Here is a 19,442-nt window from a genome sequence, read left to right as displayed (position 1 = left end):
CTCACAATTTTTTTCAGAATCTACCCCTTACCTATTTATAAAACTGTTCTAATATTTTTGGTATTTGCATAGCAGCACACACCCTGTTCTCCTGGTACCAATTTCTGTCTTAGTTTCTGAAAGCTGCTGGGAGTTTATTAGGTTTATTGGGTTAAAAACTTACATTTCTGAGGTTGTGAAAGTGTCCAAATCGAGGCATCATCAGAGATGCTGTCACCAAGCGGCAGCGGTGGGCGACCGGGCACATGGCTTATCTCTCCCAGGGCGGCTGCTTGGGGACAGCACCTCTGATGATACCTCTATTTGGACACTTTCACAGCTGCAGACTGTAAGCTTTTAACCTAATAAACTCCCATTGTAAAAGTCAACACATTTCTGGTACATGGCTCCCAGCAGCTTTTAACAAACTAAATCAGTAGGCATTTAGATATAATACAGAACAAAAAGCTCCTTATGTGTTTTATCTGTTAAAATTCTATCAATCAATTGAAATGTAAATGTACATTTAATACTGCAAGAGTAAAATGCTGCAAAAACTAAGGCTGATATAAACTGTCAATTTCATGTGCAAAAAAGAGAGCTTTCAGATGGTTAAATAAGTAGAAAAAATAAATAGGCAGGTAAGCAATTATTAAGAAACAATGTGTCTTATCAGATGCTATAGGGAACATATTGTATCAGCTTTGGGTTGAGAGATGTTTATAAACATATCAATAACATTATAAGGTAGAATTAGAAAAAAGTAGAGATTATGGAGGTGAATTTATATCATAATTTTGATTTTTGTAGAGTTGTTTGACATACTAGAATTATTCATAAAATTAAGGAAAATAACCTTTTTAAGAACTGTATTCATTTTTACTTTAATTGATTCAAGTCTCAGGAATCTTTCCAGGAAAATTTCTCTTGAAGAATTCTTCCCATCTTGTGAGGATGAAATAAAAGCAAACATCAAGATTGCCAACTCAAAATTCCTTAAAGAGATTCCAGAAGAATATACAGTGATATCCATGCTCAATTAACTTTGACACAGACATTATAAAGAGCCTAAGTTATAAACTAAGAAACTATAAAGAAAGTGTTGGGGGTGGGGAAGAGGGACCACAAACCATGTTTTATCTCACCAATCAGACTTTGAAACAAGATACTTCGTGAGAATGCTTTACAAAGACACAATCCTTGTTTTGAAAAGACATTTGAAAACATAGAGGCTAAAATTCAAACCAAAGGCTTGTCAAAATGATGACTAGCGATTGCCCACCATTTTCAGAAGTTGAAAGATTTTGAGATTTGCCCAGGCAATGAATTCCAGATACAAAAATCCTTCTAAAAAACATTTGACTGCTGAGCATTCTTCTGTTACCACAAGGATTACTGGAAATGCCGTGTGCTGGTTTTGAATCAGATGCACCAGATAGTCAGACATGTAGAGATAGCCAGATGTCCTTTTTTCTTCTTAATTTGCCAGTACAGTGGAATAGCCTGATTTCTACTCACTTTTGTTTTACTTACCTGTCAAGAGATTTCTCAGTTTCAGACTGTCAAACAGTGAATTTGAAGTAAGACTTATTTATAAAATGAAAAATCAATAAAGAAAAATATCTTAAATTGTCATTAGTAATTGAAAACACATGCTGAAGACTATGGGTAGTTTAGAAATTGCAATCATACTTTTGTTCACACCTTTCTGTTGTGTTTTCAGAAAGTAATTACAACGCAGCACAATGTAGCAGAATTTCGGGTTGTTAGCAGAAAGGTAGAGGGCCACTGACATCATTCAGTTTTAGCTAAAGGTAAACTATATGACATTTAAGACATATCATGGGGGGAGCAGATGTAGCTCAAGTGGTTGAGCACTGGCTTCCCACGTCCGAGGTTCCAGGTATGATCCTCGGTCCCTCCTGAAAACAGACAAAAACAAACGAAAACACCAACTTTCATTGGGGAGAGGATGTAGCTCAGTAGTTGAGCGCATGCCTCCCATGTCCAAGGCTGTGGGTTCAATCCGCAGTACATTCTTAAAAAAAGGAGATATATTGGAATTGCCTTGACACACATTTATACAAAGTGCTCAAACTAATGCACTTAAGATGCATTAGAAAAGCCACTCTATCAAAAAAAAAAAAAAAAAGAAAAGCATAATGCTAAACTTTGCAGATAATAGAACTAGCATAGTAGAATTCACTAATGATCAGTGGTTGCTTAAGGAAAAGGAGCTCATTTATTGCAGCCTGCTGCGAGCACAAAGATCCTTTACACGACACTGCTGTAAAGATTGTCCGGTCCTTCTATGGCCGATGGGTATACGCAATGAAAGCTGAAATGCAGATGGAGTCTGAGAATTTTTAAAAGCATTTAATACCAATCACATTGCTTCATGGCACATTGCTAGATTTGAGCTTTAAGAAAACCTTGTTCTCCAGCGCTGGTGTGGAACTGCAGATGCATGGACAAATACTAGAAATGAGAAAATGGAAGGGAAGGCAATCGTCTTAAGCCTGTGTCTGAGCTTGGGTTCTCCAGAAGGCAGAGGCGGAGGCGAAACCTTGGGTGGAGGACATCCTCAGGGCCTGTGGTCTCAGGCCACCAGAAAGAGGGCCTGGGAGTCAAGCAGGGGAGGGGAGGGGAGAGGGCGGGTCCCAGCATGTGCTGTGGCTGCTACGGCGGACCCGGCTGCTAGAGGGCTTGCGGCTGCCTGAGAAGACAGGAGTTGCTTCTAGGGTTGTCCATCTGGGGAAGACAGGGGACACGTTTCTCCATCTGCATTGCTCAAAGCTTTGCCCCGCAGGCCGGCGATGCCCCTCCGCACACGTGTGGGTGCTACGTGTCAACGGAGGGGCCAGGAGAGGCAGCACTGTGCAAAGCTGACCATCGCCTGCAGCGGAACAGGATTGGAAGAGCTGGCTTCTGTAAATACTCAGAAGATGCACAACAATGAAGTTACAGTCTCACCAGCCATGGCCTCTCTATTTGGAAAGGAGATAAGCTGCTACCTTTGTTGGTTACCGCAAGAGATAAAGGATAACGTCACCATGTGCATGTCCCCATACTGACAGAAGAAACACCACGTCCTGCTCCTCGGCTGAGCTGGGGTGGCTGGATCACGTGTGCCCTGTAGTGACCGCGGGGACCGCCCAACGCTGACAGTGCCAGTGCCGAGGAGTGGTTGCTCCTGCACCACGACGTCAGACTTAAAGGAACAGTGCATGCGTTTTTATTAATATAATCACAGTTATAATTAAATTGTTAAATAAAATTTCAGATTGTCTATGATGGTGACAATCAGTTTGGGCCTTAGCTGTGGTCCAATATTGATTTTTAGCTAACACTGGACCATTCGGCATTTGACCAACATGGGTAGTGGGTTGACCTCTAACTTAATATTGTTCTAATAATCGATATATTTTCGTGACTGCAAGTGACAGTGTTTACTCTTTGTTTTGATGACTAGGAAGTACACAGCCAAGTTTGTGCTCCTCTCAGTTGTCAGGGCCTCGTTGTATACAATAAGGAATTCTGTGTCCGGTTTAACCTTACTCTCCTATTCTTGTTTTCTCTTTGCTCTTATTTCCTCATCTAATAACATAAAATTTTTAAAAGTTCCTTTTTAAAAAAAAAATCAGAGTTCTAATAGTGCAGAGTTAAGAAATTAGAACTAGCATCTCCTGCCCCACCCCTCCCAGACCCTCCCCACGCCTCCCCACTTCTCCAAGGCTACTTCTGGCCATTCCTAAGGCGGTTAGAGAATGTGTATCTGTTGCTAGCTCATGATGTATCGGTTTTAGACATTATTGATTTCCTGGTCTGGTAGCCCAGGATTCAGCTCACTCGCACTTCCTTCTCCTCCCCACATCCTCTCAACATGCTTATTTCACAGTTTGGGTTAAATCACCAGTCAATCATCTTACACTACTACCACTATATAAACATTACTCACTGTGAAGCCACTGTTTTGTTTTTCTGGAGCAGGTAGTAGCTTCATTTTTTCCCCATCCGCCCAGCTTTTTTATACCTAATTTTCCAAAATACTCTGATAAAATCTGTCATGGGTCCAACAATAATGTTTCCAAATGCTCAGAAATGGGGTCAGACGTCACCAGTTCCGGCTTTTTCCCTGAGACCGGCCTGGCCCGGCTGCTCAGCGTTCTGGAGTTCGTTCTGCCACTCTTCTGAGCTGAACCCCGTCTCCAGGATCCTGGGGCTCCTCTTTCTTGGTTACCCCCTCATTTTACTGAAGCCCATATTCTGTCCTTTCCCCTACAGGGTAAATAAACTGGAGGTAAATTTTAACGTCTTTCCAGGTCTCGAATGTACGGGGCTCTACCCTCATGCTGCACCGGTCCTCGGGCTTGGTGCAGGGTCCGATGGGCACAACGTTTCCCCAAGCCTGTGAAGCTGCCGCCCCACTGCGCTCCATCCGCCGCTGTCTGACACTAGGTCCGTTTCCGTTCTTTTCTACTGCCCTTTTCTTCTTGAAAAGGTCCAAGAAACGCATCCTTGCCGATCTGAACCCCAACACGATGCGCTCGGGGGGCGTCTGGGCCCCGCTGGGCATGGATGCCCTTTCGTTCTCCAGCCCCGTGGACGTCTGCTGAGAACGCCCCATGACAAGGCCCTCTCGGCTTCTGTCCTGCTCTTCAATTCCTCTGGTCACGGGTTGGACGCCACCCCATGTGCCCCCCGCACCAAGGGCCTCTAATTTCTCTCTTTCTGCTCCTGTCGGACCTTTCTTTGAGCGGCAATACTGCACGGTGCTGAGGGTCTGCGCCCTGGAGCCAAAGCCTGGCTGCTTCTTGCCTGCTGGGAGGCCTTGACAAGTTTGTGTAAATGCCGTGCCTCAGTTTCCCTAGTTGTAAGATAGGGATCATACTCTTCCCTGCTTCAGAGAACCGTGAGTTAAAAAAATTATTGTCTATGAAACTCTTAGGCCAGCTCCTTGGAAAATAATAAAAATTATTACTCTCTTTTTTCCTATTAGTTTTTCTATTCAACTTTATCTTTCAAGCCTTCTGTTAAATTTCTATTATATTTTTAATTTGAAATATTTCTTTCAAATTTCTGATATTATATTTTGAATTTCTAGGAGATTTTCCTGCTTTCTGATTGAATCCTCCCACCTCCATCTTATTCTTGTTTTGGCGATCCATATATTTAAAAAAAAAATTCTCTCTGAGAATGTTTATTACCTGGTTTGTTTTGATTTATTCTTTTATTTATTCCCCCTCCTCCCCATTGTTTTGTACTCACTGTCTGCTCTCTGGGTGCTTGTCTTCTTTTTAGGAGGCACCAGGAACCGAACCTGGGGTCTCTCAGGTGGGAGGGAGGTGCCCAATGGCATGCGCCACCTTCATTCCCAAAATGATTTTTTTGGAGGTCCTGGGGATTGAACCTGGGACCTTGTACATGGAAAGCAGGCGCTCAACAACTAAGCTACACCTGCTCCCCTATTTAGTTTTTCATGCCCCATATTTCTCTCTCTCCTCTGAGTTCCCTTTTTCTGGATATCAATTCCAGCTGCTGCCTTCCCTGGCCGGTCTGCTCTAAATAGGATGCCATACTGGGGGTTCAGGCTGACTGCTGTTGTAGGAAAACTGGCACACAGCCATGGTGGGAGCCAAGCCAGCCTGATGTGAAGGCCACGCTTTTGAGCCCACCGTGGGCTCCCTCTTCGTGCCATTGTTTGCTTTGCTCGTAAGCCCATGAGAAGCAGCTGCTGACCACGGGGAAGGCAATCAGCCTCCTGTGTTATCAGTCTCTTCCATCTTGGTGAGCATTCACAGGAGATACAGATATTTCAGATTTGGGGCCCCTTCCAAGAGATTTATTGGTGTTCTTCTCCAAAACTTCTTGACAACAATTTTTAAAATATTATTCCTTCCATTTCCCTTAACATCTGGCCAGGGCACAAGCTACTGCCTTGGCATAGGTGTAGATTCTGACCGTGGGTCATCTTTCCTTCTGGGCAAAGTGGTCAAGAAGATAAACTTACTGGATTCTACCACCTTCTTTACTATCCTTTAAGGACGTTCCTGAGACTGCTGAGAGGGGCCACGATGAGCACCTCTAGTTCAGGCTGCTGCAAGCAAAGTGCACAGCCATCTATCCCTAGCCAGACACGAGTGTTTTCTTCCCCAGAGCTTCCTGGGAGGTCATGGGCCTGGTGGAGAGAGGAGGGTGTCAGGCTGTCGAGATTAGGCACGTTGTGGGAGCAAGCCCGCCTGCACTAGTCCTCTGCATACCACTTCCACTTCATGATGCAGTTCTGTCGGTCCTTTGCTTAAGGTTAACTAGGTCAGATGGTAGCCAGTTCATAATAAACAGCAAGAGTGTCACGGCAAGCTGGCACAGTTTCCCTTGGAGCCCAGGAGCTATCCAAGAGTTCTGTCTTGCTCGAGAAGCAACGGTCTCGCTCCAGCCTCCCAGGGACAGCTGCCGTGCACCGAGAAGGCTGCTGCGGGCTCCACAGGGCATCCTGCTCTGCCCCGGGCACTTCCAGCAGCATTTCATCTGGAGGGCCACGAGGGCGTAGTGACAGAGCCACTAGCCTTGCACCTCCGGCTACCTTTAGAATTTTCTCTTGCTCTGGACCCCAAAAGGGAAACTTTCAGTTTACCCAGCATATGGGTCGAGCAGAGCACACAAATATGGTATGTGCTGTTCCAATCACCCAAAAGACCCCTCGGCCCTGATACTCCTTTACTGGGGGGGCACAGTGTTATGTGGTAGTTTCCATTCTTTAAGATTCCTCCCTTCAAGTCTAATTCCCCTCTCCTAGAGTGTGGGCTGAAAGTGATACTACTGTATGACCCACGAGGCCAGCTCAGGGAGGATGTGAGCTGTGCCCCCTGGGAGCCCCGCACATGTTGTGGGGAAGCGGGGATGAGGTGTTCCGGCCCGCGGCGCCGGGCGTGTGAGTGCATGAGCCTTCAACCCCTGCCAGCCCCGGGCTTCCAGTCCTCCAGCTGGAGCCCTGGATGTGGGGCAAACACGAGCTGCTTCCCTCCTGCCGTGTCTGAATTCCTGACTCAGAAACTAGAAAAACAAAAAGAGTGTTATTGTTTTAAGCCACTAAGTTTTAGGGGAAGTAGTTATGCAACCACAGGTAAGTAACACATTGGAGTAACTTGCCCTTCACTTTGGAGGTGGTAGTCCTACCTGGCCCTGATCGCTGGAGGTCATAATCTTCCCTGAGGGAGCAACTCCAGAGTTTTCTCTGGATTTATCTTCCATTTTCTGTTAAACATTGTTCTATCACAGCGTCTAAGGTTTTTGCTATTCCTGCTTTCCAGGTCCTTTTGCATGACATTAGCAAGGTGGAACAAAGCCATGTCTGTTGGATGGTGAGATGTCAGATCAGAGTGAGGCAAATCATCCGAAAGTAACATTGCCCCAGGGCAAGATGGCAAAGCCTACCATCCTCCTTTCAGCTGAAAGCAAGCTGCTTCTCGTGACCTCTCTGTGCCAAAAGGAGAAAAATATTTTTTCTTGATTGAGGGTCGGCAAACTAAAGCCCCTCAAGCCACCTGTTTTTATAAACACTTTTCTTGGAACACAGCCACGCCCTTTTATTTACTTATCATTTATGGCTGCTTTTCAAGCTGCAGCGGCCGAGTGGAGGAGTTGTGATAGAGACCACAGGCCTTTCTCACGATAGCCAAGACTCTACAGTCCAAAAGCCAGTGTGGAGTCCACCCTCGGCTGTGTTCTTCCGTTGTCCTGCTCTCGAAGCATGGACTCACAAGGTCGGCCCAGGGCTCTGTTTAGTCTGCAGCGGAATGAGTCATGTCAAAATGCTACCACCTGTCTCTCAGGAGTACCTACTCTAAGGTTACCCACCTTAATTTCCTGCATCATTTGCTGTTGCTTGCCCTTGGCGTCCTCTTATTTTCCCAGTGCATATTACTCCCAAATTGGCTTCAGGTCCATTTGGGAAAGGCTAGGAAGAAGGCTCTTTGAGCGATAGTATTGTAGAGCCCTTCTTCAAAGGTCCTGTGAAATGACTCACTTGTGCGAATTTGGGAAGAGCCCATGTTCCCATTACAGTAACTCAAGACAGGTCTGTAGAGTGCCAGACCTGGGTTTTCTTGAATAAGACTTGATATGATTCCTGGGATCAGCATGATTAAAAAACATAGCCAGTGCTCGCTTTGGCAGCACATATACTAAAATTGGAACGATACAGAGAAGATTAGCATGGCCCCTGCGCAAGGATGACAAGCAAATTCGTGAAGCATTCCATATTTAAAAATAAATAAATAAATAAATAAAATAAAAAACATAGCCAGAGGTTTCTGAATGCCAGATGACTCCCTGAGCCCTGATCACCTTCCTTTGATTTTTATGATGGCCACACCCATGGTGTTTCTGTGGGCAAAAAGTCCATACTTAGTCTACACTCCTCCCCAGTAGGATCAAGGATTGTGTTTCAATTACAGCACCTTCCACCATCATTCCAGTTGACCTTTCATCTCCAATCTCACCTTCATGACAAAAGAAAGTGAAGGATCTTCTCTTCTCTAGAAAGAAAGAGAATGAGAGATAGACTGGACAGAACTCACATTATAGAGGTATGGTAATATTCCAGTCTTCCTCTAGGGGAAGACTTTCAGGGGATACCTGGCCTTTCACACTCACCAACCATGGACCAGAATTTGGTCCAAGCTTGTATTAGCCTAGTCAGAAAACTTTTAGGACCTCAGACGTTCAGTGCAGTGACAGTAATGAGTGCACATGTTAAGAAATTCAGTCCAACCCAATATCTGCTCTACTCTTATTAAGCACTCTCAAAATCCAAACATAGATTTTTATTAATATGTATTAACCAATTTCTATTCTTTGTGGAATTTTCTTTCCTAGTCTGATTTTGCATTTTACCCTCTGAGCCATGTTCAATTCAAATCCTGTTAATCAGGTGAGCAACAATGAATAGTAAAATGTGGAGTGAATTATTAACTTTTCCTGCTAAGGAAAAATTATTTCCTTAGGAAAGAGAGGTAGATTTCCATTCCAGAGGTCAGTGAATGAGCAGGATCAGCTCCTCTGTCTCCTCCCATATATCCCATTTCCCCTGGTTCTCACTCTGTCTCAATCAATGCTTTGACTTTGACATGAGCCTTCTGGCAAATCTGTGAATTCAACTTGTTACTATTAAGACAATTTATGCTCTGAATTAGTTCCCAGTGGTTTGAGCCTTGCGTCTTTGAGAAATGAAGTTTTTTTTTAACAACATGGTCTCTGAAAGACTAAATTTCGCTGTAACTGGAAGGTGAGAGTTGCAGTATTTGAGTGTTGTTTTCTTGCTTTAAGTCACTCAGTGCCTTCAGAATCAGTCATTCTATCCTCTGGTCCAGCATTTCTCATTCTTTTTAGATCAGTGAATGACGACAGCTTCCTGCCACCCACCCCGTGACGCCTGACCAGGCTCTGTCTTCAGTGGGTAAGCGTTGTGAGATGGTAACTTGACAAATTGTTTCATCACTCTATGGCATGGACTGCCATTTTCCCCTCCTAAAATATGGAGGGGAGTCTCACTTCCTGGGTACTAATTCCAAATACTCAGCACCTCTCTGGAAACCTGATGTCTGCATTTCTCTCTAGCACTCATTTCCTTATCATGAATCTTCTTATCTTGTAAATAACCCAGACTGAATCTGGACAACTTCAGCCAGGGAAGTCTGTATGGGCAGAATTTGGATAGCTTGCAGAATGGAAGAAAGAAGGACCACTGGACCTCAAGAGAAAAGGAACTTCAGCTCTGGAAGTTCATGGGCCCTCTCTCTAGGACATGGCCACACGATGAATCAGCTGCACCCCTCTCTGTGTGTCCTCATTTAACTCTTCAAATTCTGGGTGACCTAGCTTAGGTCAGGCCAGGATCAACCACCCTTAGATCAATCATGTTGAAGGGAGCTTGGAGGAGCATAATCACAGTCTCTGCAAGGATCATTGTGAGCCAACATCCCCCCCTCGCCCCAGGTCATGTCTCTAGCAGTGTCACCTGCTGTTGCTCATAGGGCAAATTCAGACTCTTGGAATTTAAGGTTCTTCATTCAAGCATCAAAGTACCCTTGCTTCCAGGCATCTCATTCCTAACTTGCCCAGTTTCCCTGTTCTACACCAGTGTCAGTCCTTGAGCCCTGAATACTCTGTGTTCATTCCCAACTCTGCCTTAGCTTCAGCCCCTCCTGCAGCTCTCCTCAACGCTGTAGCTCCCTGCCTTTTAAAGCCTAACGCGTCCTCCTTCAGGAAGTCTTCCCTGAACACATAAGTGACACTTAAGATGCTTTTCTTTTATTGCCAACTTTTTTTCCTATGCTATATATCATCCCCTTGTGTCACTCAGGGACCCAGCATGCCAAAGCTGACACAACGAAACGGGAAATCTGAGGAAAGTTTAACGAGAGGACCATTTACAAAGGTGAGAGCAGGGAGAAGGGAGAGTACCGTCTCCTGAGGCAAGTGACAGCCCCAGGTCTAAAGGGACCGCCTGAAGCAGGGCCTGGGGCTTTCTCTCTGGAGACGAGGCAGCTCCCAGGACTGCTATAGCAAGAGCAATACTCTGACATTACTCTCCTCCCTCCTTAGGCCTCCTGCTGGTGCTCCCCGAGGGCCCAACCCAGAAGCCAAGAGAGAACATTGGTGAGGTTCACGTAGGGCAGCTTCTCAGACCCAGAGAAGCGGGGCACACAAAATGCCCTGTACATGCCTTAATTAGATAATCATCTCCTTGAGGTCAGGAACCAAGTTTAATAGGTAGATTATCATCTGCTTGAGGTCAGGACCCATGTTTTTGTGTTATCCTCCTCTTTACCTCCTACAATGTCTAGGAAATTAGTAGATGCTCAAGAAATGTTGGTGACCTATTGAGGTTTGACAACTGAGCACCATCTTGATGGAACAATTTGGATGAGGAAAACATCTGTGTCTCTGCTCATTCTTAATTGTCCCAGGTCAAAGGGGTTGCTCTTCTGATCATCGGATTTCAGAATCTAGACTGAGCTAAATATACGAAAGGCTGGGGCCTCTGTGTACGCAAGGGTCTTCCACATACACTGGCAAGTCTCACCTGTTCTCATCCTCCAAGCCTCACGTGTTGAACTGGAGTGTGCCTCGCAGGGGCAGGTCCTGCCACCTGGCTTTCCTTTGTTCTATTCTATTCACATGTCCACAGCATGCCCAGGGCTTTGACTTGACAAGATCCTCCGAGATAAGATTTGGTATTGATTTAGGAGAGGTAGTGGAATTCATAGGCTTATAGCCATGCCCAGACTTATCAGAGCCCTCTACCAGAGGGAACCAGGCGTTAGCCCAGATGCTGACGTGGAACCGTGCCTCCTCTCTTCTGTTGCTCTTTGTGGGGTCACTGCATTGCACAATTCTGAGGATATAAACGGCATCCTCTACAGTTTTGCAACACAGTTGGACAGGATCACATTGAGGTGTCTCTGAGTCTCTTGCTGTAAAATATTGAAAACCTCCTCTCCTGCCCGGCCTATGGGTGTAGTCTCTGCAAACTGAAGGTCTGTGCGCAGAGCTAGCTTGAGGCTCTGGCATGGGCGAAGGCCCCCTAGTGTTCACATTTCCCTTTGCGAGTGTAGCTGAAGCTGGTGTGATAAGGTAAAGGACTTGGAGAGTTGGTGCTGATTTGGCCAGGACCTCAAACTGATCCAGGAAAAATCTTGTCCTATATTAACACTGAGAGGTTTACTTCAGCTCAAGGAAGTCTAGACTACAAGAGGTAACCGTTCGCTGATGGCCATTGGACAGTGGACAGTGGACTGGTTCTCACTTAGCCAGGATAGGTTAACCTTGAAAGAGGCAAAGTATATGCATGCAGGATTCTAAAGGCATTACTAGGTATTTCCATATGCAGGTTTACACATTCATATTTACATCTACGTATCTTTAATATAATAGTTTATTTCCCCTCTTTCTCTTATTTCTCAGACAGGATCTGGGTCTCTAATATCCATTTAAGTCCTACAGACCAGGACTTAAAACTGAAAATTCGTGTAAGCTCCACGTGGGCCTCAGAAAGCTGGTGTCTGAGATTTGGGGGCTTCAAATAAGCCATAATTGTGTTGAATGAACAGGACTCAGGAGGCGTAAAAAGTGTTTTCCTCGGCTGACAACTTCCCATCATCCTCTGCTGCCTTGGCAATCCATTCTACACACATTTTCTGTTGGCAGCCCACAAAAACGCCCCCTCTAAGCAGTCTTCTTGGGCAGGATTAGAAACCCTCCAGCCAGCTCTCTCTCATCTGGTCCATGGAAAAGAATACCACCTTTTTTGCCAAAATCAGCTCTGGAAGTGTAGATCCATCCCAAAGTAGTGGCGGTCCCTCCCCTCCACTACCGGCAGCTGGCTGGCCTACCTGTTGTGTCTAGACTCCCGGGTGGAAGTCGAATGCCAGTACGTGGAGCTCTGTAACCCCAGGTGCTCACATCGAGCTCTCTGGGTGACCCCTTGGGTACCCCTCTACCAGGCTTAGGGTGTCTACTTATAAAAGCAGACAGTGGGCCAGAATTGGCCTGTGGGTGGGAGTTTGTCAACCCTTAAATTAGATCAATGAATAAAGAAAGAGGAAGGCTGACCCTAACTCTACTGGGAAGCCACCTCAGCAGAGGTGGAAGGAAGTCAGGGCGCCCCACCCACGGCGGGGGCGTCTGTGCATACCAGCAGGCCTCTGCGAGGACCTTCTCTTCAGAACACTCCCTTATTTTCATCGACCCAACCCTTTTCTTCCCACTGTAGGGCAGGTTTCAAGAGCTGTGAAGCTTGTTTCTAACAATTCCTGCGTCAGTTCGGCATGGAGTATATACTGTTAATGTTTTGCATTAGTGAGCAGCATTTGTTACTATAAATTCTAACCCTGTTTTTCTTGTTTGGAAGGCATCCAGGGACAAGGCTAAAGCAACCTGGGGATTTTAGTGACTTGTCCGTGGGTCTCACCTCCCAAGTTATGGCCCACAATCTGATACGTCATCGCAGCTGTAGGCACTGAATTCCCAGCTCCTGCGAGCCCTGGCTTCTCAGGGGCCGGCAAACTGGGCCAAAAGTAAACCTTGTAGGGTGCATGTACTAAATGGTCTCTGTCACAACTGCTCACCTCTACCATGAAGTTGCAATAAAAACTCTATTTATAAAAGCAGACAGTGGGCCAGATTTGGCCTGTGGGTGGGAGTTTATCAACCCCTAAATTAGATCAATGAATAAAGAGGAATGCTGACCCTAACTCTACTGGGAAGCCACCTGAGCAGAGGTGGAAGGAAATCCCAGTGAAGTTATTGAAAACTCATAGACTGGCAAGGACAGGAGCCTGCTTTGTTAAAGATGTGACGGGTCATCTTTAAAATATGAGCCACCTTTAAAACGAGCAGGTTATGACGCTCAGTAGAAAGGAAGTCAGGGCAGTTCTTGCCGAGGCACGGCCAAGGTCGAGCGCCATCGCTAGCATAAGGCTTCACCCACCACACGTCTCTCTGCTGTGCTCTGTCATATCACCATGTCGCCCAACAAACTGACCCATCTTCCTGGATGCCACTCTCATGTCTGCCCTTTGCTTAATGAAAAGATTGTTCACAAACCAGTTCAAAGACGTAGCAAATGGTTTGGCCCTCAAGCCTTAACCGAGGGTGCTTGGTTGGCTTCTGTAGCAGTTTGATATTATTGATGAATTCCAAAAAGAAATATTGGCTTGTGTTTGTAAGCTGATCTTCTCCTCTAGGCGTATTAGATTATATTGGATTCATAGGTTTACTTGATTAAGGAATTCTGTAAACCTCTTGTGGCAGTAGGGCATTGAGTCCCCGCCCCTTGGTGGGTGGGGACTCACAGATAAAAGGCATGGCAAAGGACAGAGTTGAGGGTTTTTGATGTTGGAGTTTGAAGCCTTAAGCTGGAGCCCCGGGAAGTCAGCATGCAGAGGGAACAGCAGCCAGCCCCAGAAAGAGAGGAGCCCTGAGCCCAGGAGAAAGAAGCCTGAGGAAGGGAGGAACCCAGGAAGCCTGAGCCCTCGCAGATGTCGGCAGCCATCTTGCTTCAACACGTGAAAGTAGACTTTGGTGACAGAAGTAACCTACCCTTTATGGCCTGGTATCTATAAGCTCCTACCCCAAATAAATACCCTTTATAAAAACTAACCAGGGGAGCAGATTTGGCTCAACAGATAAAGCATCCGCCTACCACATGGGAGGTCCAGGGTTCAAACCCAGGGCCTCCTGACCTGTGTGATGAGCTGGCCCATGCACAGTGCTAACGCGCACAAGGAGTACCCTGCCACGCAGGGGTGTCCCCATGTACAGGAGCCCCACACACGAGGAATGCACCCTGTAAGAAGAGCCACCCAGCATGAAAAAAGTGCAGCCTGCCCAGGAGTGGTGCCGCACACATGGAGAGCTGATACAGCAAGATGATGCAACAAAAAGAGACACAGATTCCCAGTGCCACTGACAAGAATACAAGTGGATACAGAAGAACACAGTGAATGGACACAGAGAGAAGACAGTTGGGGAGGGGGGGAGGGGAGAGAAATAAATAAAAAATAAACCTTTAAAAAAAAATCAACCAATTTCTGGTATTTTGCATCAGCACCCTTTTGGCTGATTAATACAGCTTCCAACAGCCAGTGTCTGCATCGTGTTCTCTGAGGAGCTTTCGCCAAAGCTGGGAAGGCCTCCCTGCCTGAGTGTGGCAGCTGGAAGAGGTATGGAGCTGCTACCCCAACCCTTGCACCATTCATGTGTGGCAAAGGAGGAACGGGTGTCGCAGCATCTCCTGGTGTTGTCAAGTGCGTTTACGCTCCACTTGCCCCAGTGGAAGGCGGCTCGGTAACGTACCCTGTATTGTCATCTTTCCTGCCCGGTTTCAGTTCCCGGCTTTCCTACCGCAGTTTCCTGGACTTTCTGAATCACCTCTCAGCTCTCAAATCCTTACTCAGGGTCTGCTTCTGAGGGAACCCACCTTTGCAGCAACGTCGCCCCTCTGAGTACCCTCTTCAGTCCCCCGTTCTGCTTCCGCAGAGGGGCCTTTGGGCAGCAGACTGTTTCAACACGGTCACATGTCATGTGGGTCTCCTCCTCTGAACTGAGTGGTCTAGAGACAGATTGTTCTCACCACCATCTGCCCTGTTTCAGGCGGACTAGCTTGATGGGCACATAGAATAGAGGTGAAGAGGCGATTTCGAAAGGGCTAGAGCTGAGCCACCAGCCACCTGTGGCTATTGACATTCAAACTCAAATGAATTAAAACTGAATAACATTTTTAAAAATCCTGTGCCTAACTTTTGGGCAACGTTACCCATCCGTCCCTCCCCAGCCACCCTCAAACCCGCAAAGCCCCAACCAAAGGCAACCCCTTGCCCCCCCAGATATTGGTTCCTCTGAGGGCTAAAGAGACCCATGGGAGTTATGGTCATGGCCGATGGGGTTAACTACCAGGGCAGATGGCCCCTCTTTGGAAATGGAGTTTATGTGTGATGAATCTGGACTCAGATGGGATCTCCCCTCATAAGACTTTCATGCTAATGTGCTGGAGGTGCAGTTAATGTTGGGGTTTAAGATATATTTAGGGGATTTGAATCTCTGGACTGACAATGTGATAGCCAGGTCCTGAGCCTCAACAGACTCCAGCACCTACAATCTGATCTATTGGACTTACCACACTCAGCTAAGATGGAGTTGAAGAAGGACAACCACCACACCATGGAGCCTAGAGTGATTACAACTGAAAATGGGAGGATTGCATCCAGCATCCATGTGGAATCTGAGCCTCCTCTTGACATAGAGGTGCAATGGACACAACCAATCCAATGTCCACATAGAAGAGGTGGCATTGGATTGGGAAAAGTGGACATGGTGGACGATGGGTATGGGGAAAGGCAGGAAGAGATGAGAGGTGGAGGCGTCTTTGGGACATGGAGCTGCCCTGGATGGTGCTTCAGAGGTAATCACCGGACATTGTAAATCCTCACAGGGCCCACTGGATGGAATGGAGGAGAGTATGGGCCATGATGTGAACCATTGTCTATGAGGTGCAGAGGTGCCCAAAGATGTACTTACCAAATCCAATGGATGTGTCATGATGATGGGAATGAGTGTTGTTGGGGGGGGGAGAGGGGGGGTGGGGGGGTGGGGTTGAATGGGACCTCACATATATATTTTTAATGTAATATTATTACAAAGTCAATAAAAAAAAAAAAATCCTGTGCCTCAGAGACGCCACCCACTTTCCAGTGCTCAAGAGCTGCATGTGGCTGGGGTGACCATACCGGATGATGCAGAGACTTACCATTTTTATCATCACAGGTAGGTCTTTTGGAAAATGTGGGGAGAAGCAGGAAGCACACTGCATTCATGGTTTGAGTAAGTGCAGTTTTTGTTTATGTCTTGTTTTGTCATGTTTTTAGGAGGTACCGGGGATTGAACCCAGGACCTCGTATGTGGGAGCAGAAACTCAACCGCTGAGCTACATCCTCTCCCAAGTATGTACAGCGTAGCACAGGTCACAAAACTCCTGTAAGGTTTGAGAGATGGGGGAGTGTGATGGAGACCTGTCCTCTGCACTTGTGCTTATCTGAAGGGCAGACATGACTTCAAAATGCAAGAGAGACCCAGCAATGCTGCCCAGTTAAGTTTTTTTAAAAAGATTTATTTATTTATTTATTTCTCTCCCTCCCCCCCCCCCCCCCCGCCCTGGTTGTCTGTTCTCTGTGTCTATTTGCTGTGTGTTCTTCTTTGTTCTGCTTCTGTTGTTGTCAGCGGCACAGGAATCTGTGTTTCTTTTTGTTGCATCATCTTCTTGTGTTAGCTTTCCGTGTGGGTGGCGCCATTCTTAGGCAGGCTGAACTTGCTTTTGCGCTGGGCGGCTCTCCTTATGGGGCACACTCCTTGGACGTGGGGCTCCCCTATGTGGGGGACACCCCTGCGTGGCAGGGCACTCCTTGCGCACATGAGCACTGCACATGGGCCAACTCCACATGGGTCAAGGAAGCCTGGGGTTTGAACCGCTGACCTCCCATATGGTAGGCGGATGCCCTAACCACTGGGCCAAGTCCGCTTCCCCAGTTAAGTTTTTAAATGATTGCTTTATTCATGCTTTGGTTCAACCACAAAAAAAGAGAAAAAATACTTCAAAGTTTCTTAGCCAAGCTGAGATTCGTTTTGCGTGGTTCAAAGTTCACATCCTGTGTCGCCCACGTGGGGTTGGATTGAGCTAAGAGCGCTTAGCCCGGCGTGAGCATAAGAAACTTCCAGGCCGCTCAGTAGAGGAGGCTGGAGGGAGGGAGGGTCAAGAGCCCTCTCCACGCCCAGCAGAACGGGAAAGTGGAAGAACGGTTTCTGGCCCTATTGTGGAAGTTTCTCATTGGAGTCAACTGTGGACATTGACAATTCTTTTTTAAAAAAGATTTATTTATTTTTTTCCTCCCCTCCCCCTCCTCCCACCCTGCTGTTTTTGCTTCTGTGACCATTCTCTGTGTGATCTTCTGTGTCTATTTCTTTTTGCCTTCTCTTCTCATTTTTTCTCCTCTAGGATTCACCAGGATCCGATCCTGGGACCTCTGATGTGGAGAGAGATTCCCCGTCAATTGTGCCACCTCAGTTCCTGGTCCCTGCTGTGCTTCACCTTGACTCTCCCCCGTCTCTCTTTTGATGTGTCATCATCCTGCTGCGTGACTCACTTGCGCGGGCACTGGTTCACCACACGAGTGCTTACGCAGGCACTGGCTCACCACGTGGGCATGCTTTCTCTTCTTCTTTTTTACCAGGAAGCCCCAGGGATCAAATCTGGGTCCTCCCATAGAGGTGTGATATGGGGGCATTTTCAGGACTTGGAGTCGTCCTCAGTGATATTGCAGGGACAGATGCAGGACATGATATATCCTGCCTTAACCCACTGAATGGACTGGGAGAGAGTGTAAACTACAACATAAACTGTAACCCATGCTGTGTAGCAGTGCTCCAGAATATACTCATCAAATGCATGGAATGTACCACACTAATGAAAGAAGTTGTCGATGTGGGAGGAGTGGGTGGTGTGGGGAGAGGGCTATATGGGAACCTCTTATATTTTTTAATGTAACATTTTTGGTGATTTAATAAAAAAATGAAAAAAGAGCAAACAAACAAAAAGTATCATTTAAGGGGAGCAGATGTGGCTCAAGTGATAGAGCTTCCACTTCCCATATGGGATGACAATTCTTTTTTGAGACATGGTTTTTCCTTTGGCAGCAGAGAAGACAGAGGAGAAGCACAGAGCACAATTCAACCTGACAGTGAGCTCTCTGATGGCAGGGTCCACCGTGTGCCCAATCTTATTTCCCCAGGACTTAGCTGAGGACTGAGCTGAGAACACGGCAGTTACTTAGCAAATGTTGACTGACTGAATGGAGAAGAACGCCTGGATGAACGAGTGAACAAGTGAGACCTGAAGACACCTTCGTGGACAATGGGAGATGCACCTGGTCTCATGGCCAGTGGGAGGCGGTGCTGTGCGATTGTCCACCATCTCACACCATCCCCCCCCTTTTTTTTTAACTATCTATTTTTGTAGACTTTGAGCTTCCAGCTTCTAATATTTTAGCAAGATAAGAGTCTATTTGCGATACAAGGAGGTTTAGAGATGATCTAATCTGATTAACTTCCTCATTATATGGATGAGGTAATTGGGGCCCAAAGATGCCAAATAATTTGTGCCAGGTCACGGGTTAATTCATGGCAGGTGACTTCTGATGTCCTTATGGCTGCTAGGATGGGTGCATCTGAATAGTAGCCTAGCCTTTTATTCTTTACATAATTCTAAAGTTTTATTTATTTCTTGAATAGATAATATGTTCACACAGTTCAAAATCCGAAAGGCACAAAAGGTTATTCAGAGGAGATTGTTCTCAGTCACCCACATTCTTCCCTAAAGGCAGCCACTGTTTCATTTGTATCCTTTAAGAGATGGCCTAGGTATCTAATAAAACAGATATATATATATGTAGTGAATGTGCCTGTGTATCTCTTGCTTTTTATTTTTATTTACATATGATTCACCCTACTTTGCCCTTTGCTTTTTGCAATTAGCCATATGTGGTCCTAGAGGTTTGATTTTTCCTTCATGCTGCCTCTTGCCCAAATTCTTTCCTCAGTGCTTACACTTGTCTTCTAACCTACATCTCTCCATGGTTCTGGTGCCTCTAATCCATTCTTACGTGTTACCAGATTTACCCTCCTAATGTGCTACACTGATTGTTTTACTCCCCTTCTCAAAACCCTTCAAAAGCCCTTTGCTTTTTGAACAGTCCAAATTCCTTCACCTGAAATCCATGGCTGGCCCCACTTTGCCCATCCCATCTTACAGTCCACAAATATGCCCTTTCTCATGGCCTTTCTCTTGGCTTAGGGTGCCTTCTCCCAAATTCTCCTTTTCCATATCCTGCCCCTTCTTCAGAGACCTTTTC

The 19,442-nt window shown here is 46.2% G+C and overlaps 1 non-coding gene across 1 annotated transcript; it reads left to right on the top strand.

Annotated features, from left to right (window-relative positions):
• The first annotated feature begins 8,138 nt into the window (after positions 1 to 8,138).
• Positions 8,139 to 8,245, top strand: LOC111762898 (U6 spliceosomal RNA). The gene has a single exon (XR_002795900.1). It is a non-coding gene; the product is annotated as a U6 spliceosomal RNA (small nuclear RNA).
• Positions 8,246 to 19,442: the final 11,197 nt, after the last annotated feature.

Source organism: Dasypus novemcinctus, chromosome 26 (assembly GCF_030445035.2).
Source record: "Dasypus novemcinctus isolate mDasNov1 chromosome 26, mDasNov1.1.hap2, whole genome shotgun sequence".
NCBI lineage: Eukaryota > Metazoa > Chordata > Mammalia > Cingulata > Dasypodidae > Dasypus > Dasypus novemcinctus.
The sequence above is the reverse complement of the archived record's forward strand: the minus strand, read 5'-3'. Positions and strand labels throughout refer to the sequence as shown.